This window comes from Sarcophilus harrisii, chromosome 2 (genome assembly GCF_902635505.1).
Source record: "Sarcophilus harrisii chromosome 2, mSarHar1.11, whole genome shotgun sequence".
Classification (NCBI taxonomy): Eukaryota; Metazoa; Chordata; class Mammalia; order Dasyuromorphia; family Dasyuridae; genus Sarcophilus; species Sarcophilus harrisii.
In genome coordinates, this window is record NC_045427.1 from 230549808 (window position 1) to 230569964 (window position 20157).

Genomic DNA, 20157 nt, shown 5'->3' on the forward strand with positions numbered 1-20157 from the left:
ATCTAGGGGTGCTGCCATTCCCAAGACTTCTGTAACCTATTGCTGGTAGTTGGTCAGCAGTTAGGGGATGAGTCCCAACTCCACAATGATTCTGAAAGCAGATCTGATGATTAGGTGGGTACTACCATTCCAAGGCTTTGGGATTTAGGAAGGGAAGGGAAGAAATGGAAGTGAAGGGAAAGTTGCTTTGATGGCTGTTAGGCTTTTTTGGAAGTCACCATGTTCAGTAGAAAGAGTACTGGTGTTAGATTTAGGAGGAGACATGGATTCTGATCTTAACTCTGCCACAGGCATGCCATGTGATCTTGGGCAAGTTATTTAGCAAGACTACATTCTGGACCACAATTTTTTCATCTGCCTAAGGAGAGGTTGAATCAGAAGTTCCCTTCTAGCTTTAGCATTCAGTGATTCTATGTGGAACAATGATCCTTACCCAAATTTAAATCAGAGACTCTCAAGGTAAAAAAGAAAAAAAAAGGATTTATTACAATCTCTGGAAAAAGGGCAACTCCCAACAGACAAGGAATCAGTAGAGGAATGCAAAGTGCAAACTGCTAAACACAAGATTATATAGATCTTAAAGCAGAAGCACCCCTCTACCTCCCCCCTTCTGATCTTTTCTCCTATTGGATGGCCAATTCTCATTTACCCAGAGACTAAATATGGATCCCAGAACACACTTTACCATATTAGGTACTTAAAGACTAATGAAAAGGTATTGGGAGGAGACAGGAGAGAAATGTTTGTTTATCTAAGAAAATGAAACACCTGCAATTTTTAGCCATAACTCAACTTGTTATTGTATAGTCTCAAGTCACAGTTAGGGTATAGGTCAAGCCAAATTTTTTTTTTCAACCAAATTATTGTTTTTCTAAATTTACTTTATTTGAAGAAACAGAATAAGAAAAAATAAAAACAGAAAAGTAATACAAAATAAAATGAAACAAAAGAAAAGAGAATATTATCATATGCCCAGCAGAACATCAAGGATTCAAAATATATAACAAGTATCAATTTAAGAAAAAAATATATGTATATTAGTAGAAGAAATTATATTCATGAGTGTTCATCTTCTTTACTCCCTTCTAAATTGTTCTTTTGCTCTCTGCTGTATTCCTTTTTTACACTATTCTTTTTTGCCTCCTTTCATCCCTTTACTACGCCCAAATAGGCTATAGTTAAGAAAGGATATATTTATACATATAAATGTAAATATATATACACATACATACATAGACATACACATACATACATATCTTCCTCTCATCATCCCTTTTATCCCTAAATAAGCTACAGTTAAATATATATTTGTGTATCAATCAGGTCAAGATTTAGTTTATTCTTTTTTTTTTTTTTTTTGGTTAACTCCTAGTCTTATTTTATTTATTCATTTTTATTTATTAAATTTAATTTATTTGAAAATATTGAGTAAGAAAATAAGAAAAAACAGAAAAGAAATACAAAACAAATAAAGGAAAACAAAAAAGAACATTGTTATATGCCTAGCAAAACATCAGGGAGGATTCAAAATATATAACAACAAATTGCCAGATCAAGAAAGTGTGAGTATATGTGTATCTATATCTATATCTATTTATACACACACACATATATATTACTAGAAGAAATTATATGTATGATTATCCATTTTTTCTTTACTTCCTTGTAAATTATTTTTTGGTTCTCTGTCATGTACCCTATTTATTTTGGTCTTATTTCCTCCTTTTATTCCTCCCACCCCCAAACAAGTTATAGTTAAGAAAAGACATATTTATATACACAAATGCAGATATATACATACAGAACACACACACACACACACACACACACACACACACACACACACGTCTTTCCTATCCCTGATGACTCTTTCTTTAAATTCTGGTGCATGACTTGGCTTACTATTATTTACCATCCCTCCATCAAGGGTTTCCTCCTTTGTCTTCTGCCCTCACCGTTTGGGTCCCATTCACCCATCCCTCTCCCCATATTTCTCCAATCTTTATAGATTTGGAGGGTGCTATATCCTTCATGGTATATATGTAGTGTTGCCTATTGAAACCATTCCCAATGGGAGTAGGTTTTCAAAACTATAAGGCTTCCACCTCTTTTATGCCTCTTTCTTCCTCTGCACCTCATTTGTATAACATGATTACTATTTTTTACCTTAACTCTGCCAGTCTTTCTTTTGAGCTATCCCATTGTTGATGTGAATTTTAAACATGTAATATACATATAGAAAAACCAATAATTTGTCCATGTTTAAATAATTTGTCCATGTTACATTCTTTAAAACTGATCATTTATACTGGTTCTTATATGTTAAATTTTCTGTTATATTTGGGTTTGGTTGATAGAAAATCCTGAAAATCTGCAAGTTCATAGAATGTCCATTTTTTCTTACTCAAAATCATAGATAATTTTGCTAAGTATGATATTTCTGGCTGCAAGCTTAGCTCTTTTGATTGTTAGTAGATAAGATAACAGGACCAGTGGCCTTTTATTGTAGCTGCTGAATAAGTCTTGTACAATTCTAATTGTAGCTCCAGCACATTTGAATTGGTTTTTTCATGTTTCTTGCAAATTTTTCTCTTTGATCTAGGGATTTTGAAATTTGGCAATAGTATTCCTGTGTGTTTTTCACAAAAGATCTCTTTGAGGTAATAATCAGTAGATTTCTTTTTCTATTTACTTTCCCCTAATGTTCTATCACTCCAGGACAATTTTCTTGAATTATTTCCTGTATAATTGTGTCAAAATTCTCTTTTTGGTCAGAACTTTCTGGCAGTCCAATTATTCTTATATTTTCTCTTCTTGATCTGTTCTCCAGATCATTTTTTTAATAAGATGTTTTACATTCTGTTCTATTTTATCATTCTTCATAATCTGTTTTATTATTTCTTGGTCTCTCATAGCTCACTGGCTTCCCTTTGCCCAATTTTAATTATCAAAGAATTATTTTCACCTTTGAGATTCTGTACCTCCTTTTCTCATTGGTTAACTATTTTTTTCATATTGTTCTTGTTTTTCTTGGATGGTTTTTATTTTTATTTTTTATTTTTTCTCAGTGTCTCTAATTTGATTTTTAATTCTTTTTTGAGTTCTTCTATAAATTCTCTTTGGGCAGGGAGACATTTCATGTTACTCTTTGGGGTAGAAGCTTTTTTTTTTTTTTTTTTTTTACTAAAGTGTCCTCCTCTGAAGATGGACCCTGGTCTTCTCTGTTCCCATAATATGTTTCAATAGTGGGGTTCTTTGTTCTTTGTTGATTTGTTTTTAAATAAGCACCTCTAATCATGGGATGAGGGGATGGTATCTCAAACTTCCTTTCCGTTTGTCCCTCTGACCTGGAACCCCAAACCAAGAGGTCCACCCTCCTGTAAATGCCCACAGCCAGCAGCCTCCCTGCCCACTGTTTCTGCATTTGTTGGGTGCTGGTTCCTTCTTGCCCAGGGCCACTTCTCAGCAGCACAGCTGGGCCTGGTGTTTCCTATCAGCCGAGATTTACTCTGTGCTCTCAGACTTAGACCCTGACTTCACAAAGTCTGGGGGGTGAAAATCTCTGTGATTCTTGCAGAGGTTCCAGCCATACCTAGTTAGCTTAAGGGGTCCCTTCTTGATATTATTGCCCAGATAGCCTAGAAGTGTTTACACTTCTGACAGGTTAATCCCCAGACCTAGGACTTTCTTCAGATCTTCTTAGGTTATATCAGGAAGACCCCTGTTCTACCCCAAATTTTCTTGATTTTTCACAAGTCTATGTTCACCCTGAGGCACAAACCTGTTCTATTTGTGAGGAAAATTGGGAGAACCTGAAATTTACCAGCATACTATCATCTTCCCAAGAATCCTCCCAAGACCACATTATTATGAGAGGTCTTCACTCAGTTTATATTACTCAATTCCTTCTCTATTTGTTAACATTTGAAGGCTTCTCACACTGTTCTTGATAAATTTCCTCAACCTCTTGTTCTATCTCTAATTCCTCTGGACCTGGTTTGTCCTTTTTCTCTACTGGAGTCCATCCTCATCCTTTTAATACTCCAAGTCTAACTGGAATTACCCCTCCAGGTAGTTCAGTTTTCACCACCTTGACCTGTACTACCTTTGTGATAAGCTGCATCACTCAGGGGAGGCAGACAGGTATGACTCCACTTAAAGCTATCAGCAGGAACCAAAGAACCTGTTTCCACCAACTGCCTCCAGACCAAGACCACCAAGAGGTATAAAATAGTGAGAACCAGGTCTGGAATGGGACATGGATGAATTTTCTGATGTCTTTGGCAATTTCTCTCTTTACCTGTCCATTATCATCAATTTTCACCCAGCAAAATTTAATTTCTCACTAACTCTACCTTCTTTAGTCAGCAAGTAATTTAATATCAATCTATGCTGGACTACTGCTTCTCTAGTCTAAGTGGCCTGGTCTGCTGACAAATCCAGTGCTTTTGTTGACTAGTTAGTAATTATTTTGACCATGGCCTGGAGTATATTTTATTCAGCAGACAAATTGAGGTTCTGCACCCTCAGTTTCCATTTGGGGACATTTATCACCCCAACCATTTGTGTCCCCAGTAATTAGACTAGGTAACTTTTCGCAAATAAATATGCCTATCCGGAAAGTCAGCAACAACAGAAATGCTAAAAGAAACAGATAGACATATACATCTAGCAACAGATAGATGACTAGGTGAAATATTCACTTACTTATTTAGGATATAATGACCACATATTTTTAGATGAGAAACTGCAAGATGTTACATACTTGAATTGTGCTCATAGATTCTACTGAACACTTGCCCTGATTATAGAAATTTGCTATGAGAGAAAAAATTAGGGACATTATTATAATCAAAAACTGGCCCTTCAGGCCTTAATCTGAGAGCTCATACATGACAAAATAAAGCATCCTTGGCTCAGTTTGACTTTAGGTAATAACAATTCCACCGTATAGCCAGTCAGGAATAATTAAGTGGATTCTTATTCAAAGGAACACTACTGGAAAACTGAGTCAGAAGGATCTCACCTTAAGCAGAGGCCAAGATTGTCCTTCCAATTCTTGCCCAGATACTGATGTCCACCTATAACAATTCGGGATCACATTCCTCTGAGCTGCTTGTGGCATATTCCTTTCAGATGGTGACCAATCAGACAATTATATCTGAATTTAAAACTCCAAATAATCATCTATAATCCCAAAAGATTTTATCTCAAATAGCAAGTCTCATTAATCAAAGCTTCAGGTGAATTTAGCTCTCAAGTATCACATATCCTAAATATATGTTTAGTGTTGGCTATAATCTTACATTGATAACAGTAAGAGATTCCTCCTAGAAAGTTCACAGCTAATCTTCATATATAAGTAGATGGTTTTAAATTCAATATTACACAAATCATTTTACTTAAAGATGCTCAATAATTAATCTCTTATCAAAACATGTTCAGGTATAAACCATGTTCAAAGGGACAAAGACATAGACCACTATTCTCAGAATCTTCCTAAACAATGGGAACAGTTTTAAATGACTCAATACAACCAATTAAAAGTCACATAGGATATAGAATATACTGTCCTAATTTCACATTAAATAACTTTATCAAAATTAACATTAATAATTTCTTCATCTTAAAAAAAATTATTCAACTTTCTCCAATCAAGGAGTACCTATAAACTTTTCTGGAAATATAAATAATAGGTACAGCACCAATATTGTTAAAATTCCTCTAAGCACAATTAATACCCCTTCCCACCAAAATATGTCTAATTTCCCTGGTGCAAAGTCAGTTTTAGAGATTACAAATTTTCCTTAACAGTCCATTTTTGAAGTTCTTCCACAAGTCCTTTAACTCTGATGTTCTCAGCCTCCAGACTGCAGTCTTAGACTTCTGTAACATTTGGTAAAGTTCTTCCCACTCTGCTTTTTCCAGAACTTAAAAAGGATCTACTCTTCTGGAATTGCAAACTCCAAAAGTGTTGTCTGGACCAGCAATCCTTTTTCCTACTGGCTAAAGAGGACACTGCCAGCATATAATTCCTTTAAAACGTATCCTTTGTTTCAATAGTCTTTCCCTTTTTCCTCCCAAATAAAATAAACCAATATCACATAAAGTCCCAATTCACTTCTGGGGACAGTTATAATTGCTTAACAAAGCAAGAGGCAAACATTTGATCCAAGGCAAATTAGTCTCTAACATCAATTTAGTAACTCATGTCTTAAGAATCTGATTCATTCTTTCCCCTTTCGCCATGAGGGCAGATGACCAGGTATATGGAATTGCCACTCAAATTTGTAATCCCCATTATTTTTTTATAAAATCTTAGAAGAAAAGTATGTACCATTATCAGAATCATTGGTCTCTACCAATCCATAACTAGGTACAATTTGTTTCAATGTTTTTGTACTCATCCTTCTTAAGGCAACAGAGTTCAGGGGAAAGCTTCCACCCATCCTATCAAATGGCCTCCTGAGTTATTTACTTATTATCTCAATTTTCCCACTGGTGTCATTTCAGGAAAAGCTTGAATATTCTGGAGCCAGTCTCTTTTCCTCTAGAAGGACACCTCCTCAATATCTTCTTATTTATTTTTAGACATACTATACACCTTTAAGATACAATTTGTTTTGTAATTACACGTATTTCTATATGCCAAATTTTCTTACTTGGGAGAAAGCAAGACAAACCTTAGGAGTCAGAATATAGATAATATCTATATAACTTTGGACCAAGTTTCACAAAACTCATATCACATATCCAGTAGGGCTGACAAAATGTTAAAAAGCACAGCAAATACAATTTTGTTAAACTTAAAATCAAATCAAATACAGATTTAAAGTTCTAGTAGCAGTACTTCAATATTAATGCGCACATATTTCTAAAACCAGAATAAACAAGTTCACAGATTAGCTAATATTAGTTAATTAGTTAACACTAGTTAATAGTAATTATCTCATACAATTTCAGTCAGAATCCCAATTTAAACACATATAGCTCCAAAACTTAAGGTGGCAGAAAATTGCCCTTTCAAGTCCATTTACAAGGGAGGGTAACATGCAAGAAGGGCTTTAAGAAACTGGTGGATTTTAGAAACCAGTGCAAGGGTAGGGGGGGAAGGAGAGGAGGAGGAGAGAGTTGGAGAAATTTGGATCCAACTGTCTGGCTGCAGGTCTGTGGTCCAGTCATTAGTCTACCATCCATGCCAGAAATGCCAGAAAATGTTGAAAATGTTGGGGCACCAGTGTAAATCCTAAAAGAATCCAGGCTAGCCAGGGACACCAGCCTATCCAGGAGAGATTCTGCAAGGGGGAGAAGCATGAAAAATGCCAGAGAGGGTGTTTTTCTTTTTCTTTTGCTGTTTTTCTGTAAGCCTCAGGTTCAGGCCCTCAGAAGGCTTTTAGTCATGTAAATTAGGCCTACATAAAAATACAATAGACTAATTCAAGTTAGCTGATAGACAGAACCAAGCAATTTAATGATTAATCTCAAAATCCCAGGGTCTGCTAAAAAGTATTTTACCAGTTTTATAATTTTAACTATTTCTGCAGACCCAAATTGGCCAGTTCTATGTCCACAGAAATATTTCAGTTTTTTTTCTTTCTTTCTTTCTTTTTTTTTTTTTTTGGTATGAGTTAAAAACTTTCCCCATCTCAGAGCTAGTACTCCCTCTCTCTAGCTAAAAGCTATTTGTGTACATTCAGTTATGTAGAAAACAAGTGCTTTTAAGTCTGAAATAGCCAGATCTTTTTCTTTATAATTCTGCTGGGAGAAACACAGAAGACAAAACATAGGCTATCTCTCTCTCTCTCTCTCTCTCTCTCTCTCTCTTTCTCTTTCTCTTTCTCTCTCTCTCTTTCTTTCTCTGGCTGTCTGGCTCTCTTTTTGTCTGTCTATCACACACACACACACACACGCGCACACACACACACATACACACATACATACACACACTGAGTGGAGCACCAACCCAAATAAAATAACATTATTTAATCCCTTTAAATTTTGGTACTTAATCCAATTCTTCCTAAAGGACCATCTTCCTGGGACACTAGATAAGTTTTTAGAACCAGCAATCTTAGATTATTCCTTTTTCATGGTTCATAGTATCTTGTCCTATTTGATGGAGGACTCACCCAATCCTACAAAAGGGAAATAGGACTCTTTTAAGGACTCTAACTGGCTAAAGTATTCATTCCCAATCCCAGTCACCCAGAGGGCTCACCACTTCTTGTCAAAGATTAAGTACTCTTATGGAATCTAACCACTTAAAGTCTCTCCTCCCCTTATCAGTTTCTTGCCTGACCTGGATTAATCAAGGCAGATACAGGATAAAGGTACAGGTAGATAGAATTTACCTGTCTGATTTCAAACTTTTCTCACCTGGTTTATCTCTTGAGCCAGATTAATCCTTTATCTTCCTTAGCCCACTTCCATTATTGCTTTATCCAAGTGTCTCTCTTTGGGAATTTACCTTATTGGAGTGAGAGTTCCTGAATATCCTGTAACAAGCTCCCAAAATTGTATGGGACAGCAACCCCTACTCAAATTAAAATCAGACTCTAAAGGTAAAAATAAATTAAAAAAAAAAAAAAAAGATTTATAAAGGGCAACTCCCCACAGACAAGGTGTCAGTACAAGAGTGCAAAGTGCAAAGAGCAAAGTGCAAAACACAAGATGATATAGACCCTAACACAGAAGCCTTTACCCCTACCCCCCACTCCCAGAAATTTTCTCCCAATGGCCAGCAACTTCTGATTTACGCAGAGAATAAATATCGATCCCAGAACAGAGTTTACCAGATAAATTACTTAAATGCTAGAAAAAATGTGTGTGTGTGTGTGTGTGTGTGTGTGTGTGTGTTAGGGGGGAACAAGAGAAATGTCTGCTTATCTAAGATAATCAACACCTGCAGCAGTTATAGCTCAACTTTTTATTGCAAAGTCTTATGTCATAATTAGGCCATAAATCGAGACCACATTCTTATGAGAGGTCTTCACTCAGTTTGTCCCATTCAAAAAGAAGCTTCCCTTTTACCTTTTCCCATGGTAACACAGAATTGATAACATTGAATCAGTCAGTCAATCATTAGAGAAACATATGCTAGATCCTTAAGAGGAGGGAATATGATTTTTTAACTGTATTTTTATCTACTGCCATTTGGACAGTGCCCAGCACACAATACAAACTTATTAAATGTTTGTTTACTGAAAGATGGGCTCATACTTGTGTTTTTGTCTCAAAACAGAGGTCTCTTTCCTCGTTTTCAATCCTTTTTACCCGGGGTTCTTTTTATTTCATAAAATTATCTCATATTTTTAAAATGAATGTTAGCAATTGTTTTTACATCCAAATGGGGAAAATAAAATACTAAATAAAAGGAAAAAAAGATTATTTTGTATATATGACTACGTGTAGTATTTAGTTCCTTCCCTTGGCAAGTAGATTGTAGGTACTTGTAGACAGAGACTATTTCAGTTTTATCAATATCAAATGTCTACCTTTGAGTCTCGTACATAATAAGTGCATAATAAATGTTTTGAATCACATTAATATTCTATTGAAGAGAATTGAAGTCATGGGCTTTGCACTAATCAAGGTTCTTCTAATTTATGTTTCTCCTGGTAGAATCTAGCCTTTCCTGCTAAACTCAGTAGCTAGTTCTATGAAATAGTTTTTAAAGTACTGATTTATAGAACAATTAAACTTGGAATCAGTAAAATTACTATAAAAGACAAAATATCATTTTTGAAGTCAAAACCATATAGCTTTTTATGGTTGCATCTTATAACATCAGGGTAGGTTATTATATTCACACTTTATAATGCATAATTCAGTGTTGTGGCCTTAAATTATTACTCTATTGTCTATGGATGGCATTAGTTTGCATTTAAAACTAAAAAGCTTTTATTATTAATGAATGTATGTCTTTTGTCTGGGATCAATGTAAATGAATAACAATAAATAGAACCACAGTTTTTTGTAAGTTTTTTTCCCCCTATATCTGTGTATCAATGGATATTTGTATGGATGACAGTTAAGTTAAATTTAGAAGCTCAATACTTTCAGGAAAGAGAAATATTTTTGGATTCTAGATTGTAAATGGAATGTTCAGGTCTTTCTACCTGAACATTATGTTTTATGTAGATTTTAAGGAATGCAACTTTATTGCCTGTCTACTACCTTGGAGACTAGGAAGGACTTTAAAGTGTTAGGGAGAAACTAAAAACCCTACTTCTATTAGCATCATAACCTATACTATGAGAACTATTCAAGGAATACTGGAGATTAAAATGTAAAATGGGAGCATACTAGAGTGAAAAGTGAGGCTTCTAGTGGAATGAGATGGAAAAGAAAGCTTGGTACTGAGTCAGATGCCATCTCATTTATTCACTGAAGTCTGAGATTTTCCTCATAGGAGTTACACTCTGCAGACTATTCACTGACAGGGTTTCTTGAATACCAGCTCTTAATTCCTTGGGAAATAGCATTGCAATATCCTGTGATCATATCACTATATCACTAGCATGATTTCATTTCAGATGATTCACATGCAACTTTGTGAAGGCCTATTTTTCACGAACAATCTGATGCAACAATTAGCTTTTCTGGACATAATGGTATATTTAGTAGAATGTTTTTTCCTTTGAGATTCATTTTATTCACATTTATCATCCAATCCAAATCCCGATATTTGTTATCTTTTGTTCCCCCAGACATCTTCTTTCCTCCCTCAATGAATTCTATGCCTGACTTAAGGTTTTTCTTTATCTTCTCTAGCATTTATCTTCATATGAAAAGATTTCAAATGCAGCTGGATAGGTCAGTGGATCGGACACCAGCTCTGAAGTCAGGAGGAACTGAGTTTAAATATGGTCTTAAACACTTATTAGCTATGTGTCCCTAAGGCAAATCACTTTAACACCAATTGATTCCAAGAAAAAAGCCAAAAACTACAAAATTCATATTGATATTATGTGTACAAATTTATACTCCCACAAATACCCTAACATTCCAATTGCTTAACTTTTAAGATTTAATTCTTTTCTTTTAAAAAATTATTTGTTTGAACTTAAATGTAAAATATGAAAAGAAAAAATTGTCACTTGCACAACAGAATATGACAGGATTCAAAATATGAAGCAATAAATGTCATTTCAAGAGAGCATATATAATAAATACCACACACTGTCCATCTTTTTTTCCTCCTTCTTTGTAGGTTTTCTTTTGTTCTGGGCACTTTTTACTTTATATATTTTTTTCCCTTTTTGCCCTCTCATCCCCCAAGAAGGCTACAATTAAGCACACACACATATATTATATATATATATATATATATATATAATACAATTTTATGCATATATATGTATATACAAATGTATATATGTATGTGTGTATATATTTTCACTTTTTAACCCATTCCCAATGAGAGTAGAGGTTCTAAAATTACCAGTCTTATTCTCCCATCTAATTCCTCAGTATCAGTTCTTCTTGTACCCCATTTATATAAGATAGTCATTCTTTTTACCTTTTTTACCTGACTTTGCTTTTCAGAATTACATCATACTTAGTTGTACTCCAATCTTTCTTTCAAAGTACTTATTACCAATGAAAATCTTAGAAATATAGTACATGTCCATATATGAAAATAGATTGTCCTTCCTTATTGAGAACCTTCCTATTAAGTTGAGGTCTTTTTGCAATAAAATCTTGAAAGTCTACCAATTCATTGAATATACTTTTTTCCCCATTCAGGATTATGCTTAACTTTGCTGGGTATGATATTTTTGGACCATGTCAGTTCTGTGCTATTCAATATATTTGGTGTTGCAAGACCTGTGCTCTTTTAGGGTAGCTGTTGCTAGTTCTATGTAGTGCCTCCATATTTGAATTGTTTTTTGTTTTTTGTTTTTTTTTTTTCCCTTGTTGCTCATGTTTTCTCCTTGACTTAAGGTTTGTTTTCTGAATTTATTCCTATAGATTTTATTTATAGGATCTCTTTCAGGTAGTGATCAGTATATTTTTTTTCCTATTTCTAACTTTCCCCTCTTATTCTAATACTTCAGGAAAATTTTCTTTAATCATTCCTTGTATTACTGTATCAATATTTTTTTTTTGATCATAGCTTTTAGATAGACAATGCAATGGCCTCTAAGTCAGAGAAATCAGAGAACAGCAACTTTCTCTCAGTCTCCTTGTATCATCTGTTCACATGAGGAGATCCATTCTGCAGGCCTGGGTTGGATCTCCAGCAGCCACTGTCAGGTGGCTCCTGTATGCCAACATATGACATGTTTCTTACAAAATATTTCATATCTTCTTCTTTTTATTTTTTAATATTTTGTTTTATTATTTCTTGGTCTCTTATAATTTCATTGGCTTCCCCTTGTCCAATTCTAATTTTCAAGGAGCTATTTTCTGCTTTAGAATTCCAGATCTCCTTTTTAAGTTGGTTGACTTTTTTTTTCATTATTTTCTTGCTTTTTTGTATTGTCTTATTTTTTCCTTTCAATGTCTTTCATTTAATTTGTAAAGTCTATTTTAAATTCTTCTATGATTTCTTCTGGGGCAAATGATCATTCGATGTTACACTTTAAGGTAAGGAAGGCTTTTTTTGTTTCATTAAACTTCTCGAAGATGAATCTCAGTGTTCTTTTTTCCCATAGTAACTTCCCATGGTTGTGTTCTTTCTCATTTGCTTGCTTATTTTTTAAAATTTATAGCAGCTTGTTATTGTAATCACCTCTAATCCTTGCTATGAAGAAATGATGCCTTTGGCCTTGGATCCTCCTGGAACCAGAATTAAGAACTCTACCCTTTTGTGAATTTCTGCAGCCAACAGTAAGTATCCTGCCTCTGATTTTGCATTTACCAGTCATGTACCAGCTCCTTCTTGCCCAGGACTGACTCTCAATACCACTGTTCAGCCTACCACCCCTTCTCAGAAAAGATTCCTACAATTCCCTGAGTCAGACTCTATATTCATCACACGTCTGGAAGGTGAAAATTCATGTGGCTGGAATGGAGGCCACCTTCCAATCCAAGATGGGTTCAGCTTGCTGTTTCAGTGGAGCTACTCTAGAGGGGTCTACACTTGACACAGACCAATCTTCTGTCCCAGGATCTTTTTTTGGATCTTCTCCAGGTATCCTAGAAAGACCACAATTCTGCCCCAACTCTTGTTTATTTTTACTGCTCTATATTTGCCCCAAGTCGCTATTTTATCTTATTTGTGGGGGAAATCTGAAGAGCTTTAAATTTTCTGACCTGTCCTGTAAATAAAAGGCTATTAAATAAAAAAAAATTTTTTTCTGACCTGCTCCGTCATTTTCCTAGAATACTCTCTGTGGTCATACTCTTGATCTTATTATCACCTATCACATGTCGGTGTTTCACTTCCATGTAAATGGTTCCTGACATTCCTTTATTTGATCATTATCTTCTATCAGTCCATTGACCTATCTCCTTATGCCCCCTAATCTTGTTCTTTGTCCTTACCATGACCTATAAACTCTACATTTCTCAATTATTTTTAGATTGTCTCTTTTATGCTGACTTTATTCTTTCCCACTGCCTATCTCAACTAACCTTTGAATCAATTCTACAGTGACTTCTCTCCTTCTCTCTTGTCCCCATTATCAATCAAACCTTTCCAAACTCTAATCCTGGAGTCCTCCCAACATTTTCCACCTGTACTCTTTTTCACATACTTCCCTCTACTCTCTCAACTGAAAATGTCAGCATCTTACCCTTTTCTCTTCTCATGCAGTCAGACATCTTCCCCTACTACTTCCTCCTTAACCCATGTCCCTAATGAAAAATTTGCCTTTCCTCTTGCCAAGGCAAATCTCTTTATATGCATTTATGATAGTATTCCTTTATATATTCTCCACTTGATTGACCCTTCTATCATTCCCACTTCCTCTCCAATCTTTGACCTTTCTTTCTATTAGTCAGTCAACAAACACTTTTTCTAAGCACCTAATATTTCCCAGTCATTGTACTAACTACTGGGGATATGCAAAAGACAATTTCTGTTTTCAGGGAACTCACAATATAATGGAGGAGGAAAGGACATGTACAAACAAACTATAAAAAAGATAGTAGAAAATGATTAAGGGAAGAATGGCATTAGAGTTAAGAAAGTTGGGAAAAACTTAGTGTAGAAGATAAAATTTTAATACAGCCTTAACGAAAGGCAGGGAAACCAGGGAGCAGAGGTAAGAAGGTACAGAATTCTAGACCTGAGAGATAGCCAGAGAAATGCCTTGGAACTGAAAGGTGGGTATGAAAGTCAGAGGACCAGTGACATTATATAACCAACCATTTATAGTAAACTCATTCAACATTTGGCAGAATCTTTACCTTCTTTAAGCAGTGTATGCATAGGAGGAATGACAGCAAAAGCTGGGAGTAATACAAAGTTGGAACTTAATGAGATGCAAATAACAAACTGATAAAGGGGCTAAGGACTTAAGAGGATGATGTAGAGTTAAATTGGTTCCCAAGGGGTAAGGTGAGAAAAAGAGCAGCTAATTCTACTTTTTTATTCTTTTCCTGCTGCCCATAAATATACCCATATCTCCCTTATCCTTGCCAAAAAGAGCAAAAAACCAACAACAGTAATAACATAAAAAAGCATTTACTACTAACCCAACTTAATATTATGCTGTATGTCTTCTTTCCTTTTCTTATTCACTTGTAAACCCTCTCTTCAAACTTTGATCTTAATTCATCACTAGACTGTTCTCTCCAAAATTACCCATGATCTATTAAATGCTAAATCCAACATCTTTTTCTTAAACTCCATTTATTAATGATCTCTCTTCTGTTTTTGGATATTCTATCCTTTTTATGTTATTGTTTCACTGCTTCCTCCTGGTTCTCTTACTGACTATTTCTTTTCAATCTCCTTTGTTCATTTTTTTTTCCTAGTTCATTTTCAGTAACTATATTTCCTAAGGCTCTGAGCTCTGTTCTTTTTTCTTCTCTTTTTATAGCAAGTGTTCTTAATCTGAACACCATACATTTATGTGCTTTTTAATTAATTATAACACAATATAGTTGATTATCTTGGTAATCTTATATATGCATTTTAATTTATGTCCTTGAAAATACTATTCTGAAAAGGGTCTACAAATTGATAGCAGTCTTAACTATTTTACTTGATGATTCCATCAACTTTCATGGGTTCAATTATTATGATTAAATAGTTGATTACTAGTTCTACTACCTAATTAGCACTAACCTCTCTCCTAGACATCAGTCTCATGTCACTAACTTCCTCTTAGACATTGTAAACTGGATGTCTCATAGGCACTTCAAACTAAACATTCAAAACAGAACTAATTATTTCCCTCTTTTTAAAACTTCTCCTCATAAGAACTTTCCTATTATAGTTCACGACATTAGTCAATCACAGTGTCATCCTCTTATATTTAATCTTTTTTCAAGACCTGTTAGTTCTAACTTCAGAATATTTCTCTTATATATTCCCTTTTCTCTTTTGACCCTTCCATCACCTTAGAGGAAGCCTTCATCATCTCATATCTGAGCTGTGATAGCAGCGTCCTGGTTGGTCTCCCTGACTTTTCTTTCCTCACTCCCATTAATTTTCCACTCAGTTGTCAAATGAAAATTTCTAAAGATCAGGCATAATCATGTTGCTACCCTAATCAATAAGTTCCAATGGTTTCCTTTACCTTCAGAATCAATGATAAAAGGTTCTATTTGACTTTTAAAACTTTTCAGACTTGGCTTTCTTCCAGCTCTTCTGGTCTTCTTACATCTTATATCATTCAAATAATTTAAAATGAATGTGCTTTTTTGCCATTTTACAAACATGACACTCGATATGCCTATTTTAACTTTCTCTTGGCAGGTTCCCTAACTGAAATGCTCTGATTCTCATTTCTAACTACATACTTCCTTTAAGAATCAACCCAAATCCTACTTTTTATAGGAAAAACTTTTCTGTTCTCTCCCCTCTCTATTTCCTCCTCCTCTCTGAAATTATTTTTGGTATAATTTGGGTATATTTTGTATATACACAAGTTTATATACTTGTAACACTAATTATAACATGAATTTCTTGGAGGCAGGGACTGTATTTTTAGTCCTCTTTTTAACCCCAGCATTTAACACAATCCCTGGCACATAGAAGGTACTTAATAGATATGTGACTATTTTGTCATCTCACCAGACATGCATGTGACTGTAAACTTGGGTGTGTCTTTGTAGTAAGAACTTTATCTTCCTAACATTCAATTCATTTCAATGGCCTGAAATTGTTTCTGTTTGCCTAATTTTATAGGCTTTAAAAGTATTTCCCCCCAGACAAAGGATACCAATAAATATTAATGCATAAATGAAAGATCTGACTGTTTATGGAATATTTATTAGTTGCTTTTACTGAATCTTTTTATCATCAGCTTTGTCACTGATAAATTTTATGACTGAAAGTATTATATGTACTGTATTTTATGTCTTCTTCCTTTGGGAAGAGGGAATCTATTTTGATAGTCTTTAAACTAAACTCTATGATTAGGTACCACTACAAACTCTTTCTTATGGTGTCTCCAAGGATAAACCATACACAATCAACCTGCTAGGTCTCATAGAAACAAAATTTAAGACTCAGAAGGGTATTTAACTGACATCTATTTCAATTCACACACAATCAAAAAAGATCCCCATTATGACACATTTGACAAATGGCCATCTAGTTCTGTCTAGCTTCAAGGAGGGAGAAACTACCACCTCTCAAGAAAGCTAATATTACTTTGGGGCAGCTCTGAAGTCTTTCTTGAAATCAAGCTTAGTTTTAGTCCTTTGCAAACTTCCACTTGTTCATAGTCTACTTTCTGTGACCAAAGGGAAAAAAATCTAATCTCACTTCTCTGGGCAACCCTTCATATATTTGACTACTTCTATCTTATTTTCATTGGGTTTCTTTTCTCCAGGCTAAACATATAGGGTGGGACAGATATGAATAAAGAAGGCATTCAGAAAAAAAAAAATTAACGTTTTAGTGAGCTGTAAGCTTAAGATAGATCAATGGGTCCAAGAGGAAGTCAAAGCTAGTGACATAAACGTACTTTAAGATAAATATAGCTTCAAGGAACAAAGCAGACACAGTCCCATTGTACCCTCTTCTCTTCAGATCTTATCTGAATTGAAAACATTTTCACCCCTCTCAATTAATCATATATAATATATTCCCCGAGTAGACTTTTTAATCATATCCATTCTATGCATTCAACTCCTGTTTCAATCTAGATGGAAATGTGCCCTGCCCTAGTTAGATCACATATGTAACATTGCATTCAGTTCTGGATAGTACATTTTAGAAAGAACATTGATAAATTAATAAGAATCCAGAAGAGTGTAACCAGGAAAATAAAGAACCTTGTGATCCTTTTATTTGAGAATTGCTTGAAGAAGTTAGAACTATTTATTCTGGAAAAGAAAAACTTGATTTCAAATAGTTGAAAGGTTTAGATCACCTAAGGGGGAATTCAACTTGTTTTGCTTGTTCCAAGAAGTTAGAATTGGCAATAAAAAACAATGGATAGAATTGATATAGGAAACTTTAGGTTTGATTTAAGGTAGACCTTCCTAGCAATTAGAAGTATTCAAAAGTGAAAAAACCTGTATTAGAAATTAAAGGCTAGATGACCAGTTCTTGAGAGTGTTGTGGGAAAACCATTCAGGTTTCAAATCTAGCTATACACCAGATAATTCACTTTCAAAAGAAGTCTTAATGACGCAATGTGGAAAAGTCTTCAATCAAGATTCAGACATTTTCCCAAATCATTCCACTACATGCTTTTCTTTCTACCTTACCCCATCTTCTTTTCCTCCCTTTTGTGTGTTGTCTTTCCCCATTGTATCGGAAGGTCCTTGAAAACTGGGTAATGTAATAACTCATGAACTTTTAGTTGTATATTTTGTACTTGGAACAGTGCCAGGCCCACACTGTTTAATCAAGCATTTTGGTATCTAACTTATTTATTCATCCTAAGAAAGAAATGCTATTTTTAAAATTACACCATTTGGATTTGGAAAGTTGATTTCCACTTTAGTCTTTGTTCTTTGTAATCCACATTGATCACAAAATATAATAGGGATTCTTATCCTGGGATCTTGAATGGTCTTATTTTTTTTTTAATATTTCTACAATTACACATTAATATAATTTTATGTAATTCTACATATTTTATTTTATGCATTTAAAATCATTATTCAGAAAAAAGTTCATAGGTTTCACAAGCTTATTGATGGGTTCAATGGAATGAAAAAGTTTAATAACTTCAAAATAAAAAAGTCACAGAAATCAGACTTTTCTGGCTTTAAAATGTAGATATTTATTTTGTATAAAAAACAATAAAATGTATCTCTTGTTGTACCTGGATATATGCATCACTCTCATTGACTGTTTGCCTCTTATTTTGAATTTGCTGATAAGATTTGGTCATTAAGTCAAACTTCTTGGAATTATATATAATTTCATTTCTCTTCAAACTGGTAGCTTCTTGTTTTGTAGGTGTGAGCAAAAATAGATGGGCATATACAAAAAAAAAAAAAAAAGTTCACATATTTAACCAGGTTTGCTTAACTTGTTTGTGTTTTAAGTTAACTCAAGTTAATTCTTCTTCTTTTTTTTTAATGGACTTTCTTTAGTCTTGAATCACAATGATTTCTTCCTTTAAAATCAAAAAAAGGATGTGATCTATGTGATTAATTATCAAATACATAAAATCAATTTAATCCATATGAGAAGAGGCAACTCAAAATATTTCTTGCTTTCAGGTTTTGTGTAACAGGTTTTTGGTATAATGACTAGAATAGTAGATTTATTGTTAGCCTGAAAATATATTATAAATTTACTATGTGCAAGGCACCATACTAAAGTCTAGATCTCATTGTGATTCTAGGCGAATCTCACCCCACCTCCCACTTTATTAAATATCAAAGTATTCCATGGACCTGCACATGATGGTAGATTTTTATTAATATTTTGTTGATTGAGAAAATGCATGATCATAAAAAGCTTCTATAAATTCAGTTATACATTTAAATGAGTTCATGTTTTATTAATTGCAATAGACTTAAATGCTTTTGAAATATAGTATTTTATATTTATAGAAGGTAATTTATTCTTCAAAGTTATGTTACTTATTTCAGGACTTGAACACAAATTTTGCACCTTTTGAAATAAATTCTTGCCAAATCTCCAGGCTAGAGCAGATTAGGAAACAGTGGTGTGCCAGAAAGAATAGTGGATCTTGGGTTACAATTCTGATTCTGTTACTACCTAATGGAATAATCATCAAAATGGGACAGAAGAGAACTGAGTGAACAGAAAATAGAATAGGGATACTATAACTTCCTAGCTTGGTTGTCAAGTCATCATAAAATAACTCCATTGCTATGATTGGAATAAAATATCAAAATAGCAGACATATCTATTAAGGCAAAGACAACATATGTTTCAAATCCAAATGAAAATGGTTTTTTGGGTGGTCCAAGTGTCTGTTCCTGTAAATGTGGTTAATGCAGAAACTATTGTATTGAACATTTGACTTATGAAAAGCAGAAAAATATAGAAGCAAAATACTAAACTTAGAACTATAAAAAACTGAGTTTTAGTTTTGACTACATAGGGATATTATCTTAGGTTTATCATTTAACTTCTCTATATCTTGATGTTTTTACCTGTCAAGTGGAGATAACATAAAGTCACTTAGGTGATTTATATTTATAAAATAATATATATGTGAAAGTGAAAGGCAGCTAGGTTTTTAACTGGATAGAGTACATGACATGGAGACATGGACATGGAGACTTAAATTCAAATCTCACCTCAGATACTTCCATGACTTAGGACAATTCACCTAGACTCTGCCTGCTTCAGTTTTCTACACTCTAAAATGGTAATACAAATAGCACCTACTTCCTAGAGAGTTTGCTGTGAGGATAAAATGAGATAATATTTTAATAAATGATCTGTGATCTATGTCAATTTGAAACAATCAATTTACAAGCATTAAGCAAGCAATGACTTTGTAACATGTACCTAAGGTTTATAGAAAGAAAAATAAAAATGAGAGTCCCTATCTTCCATATTTTATATTTAGTGAAAAGTATTTTCATCGTTAAGAG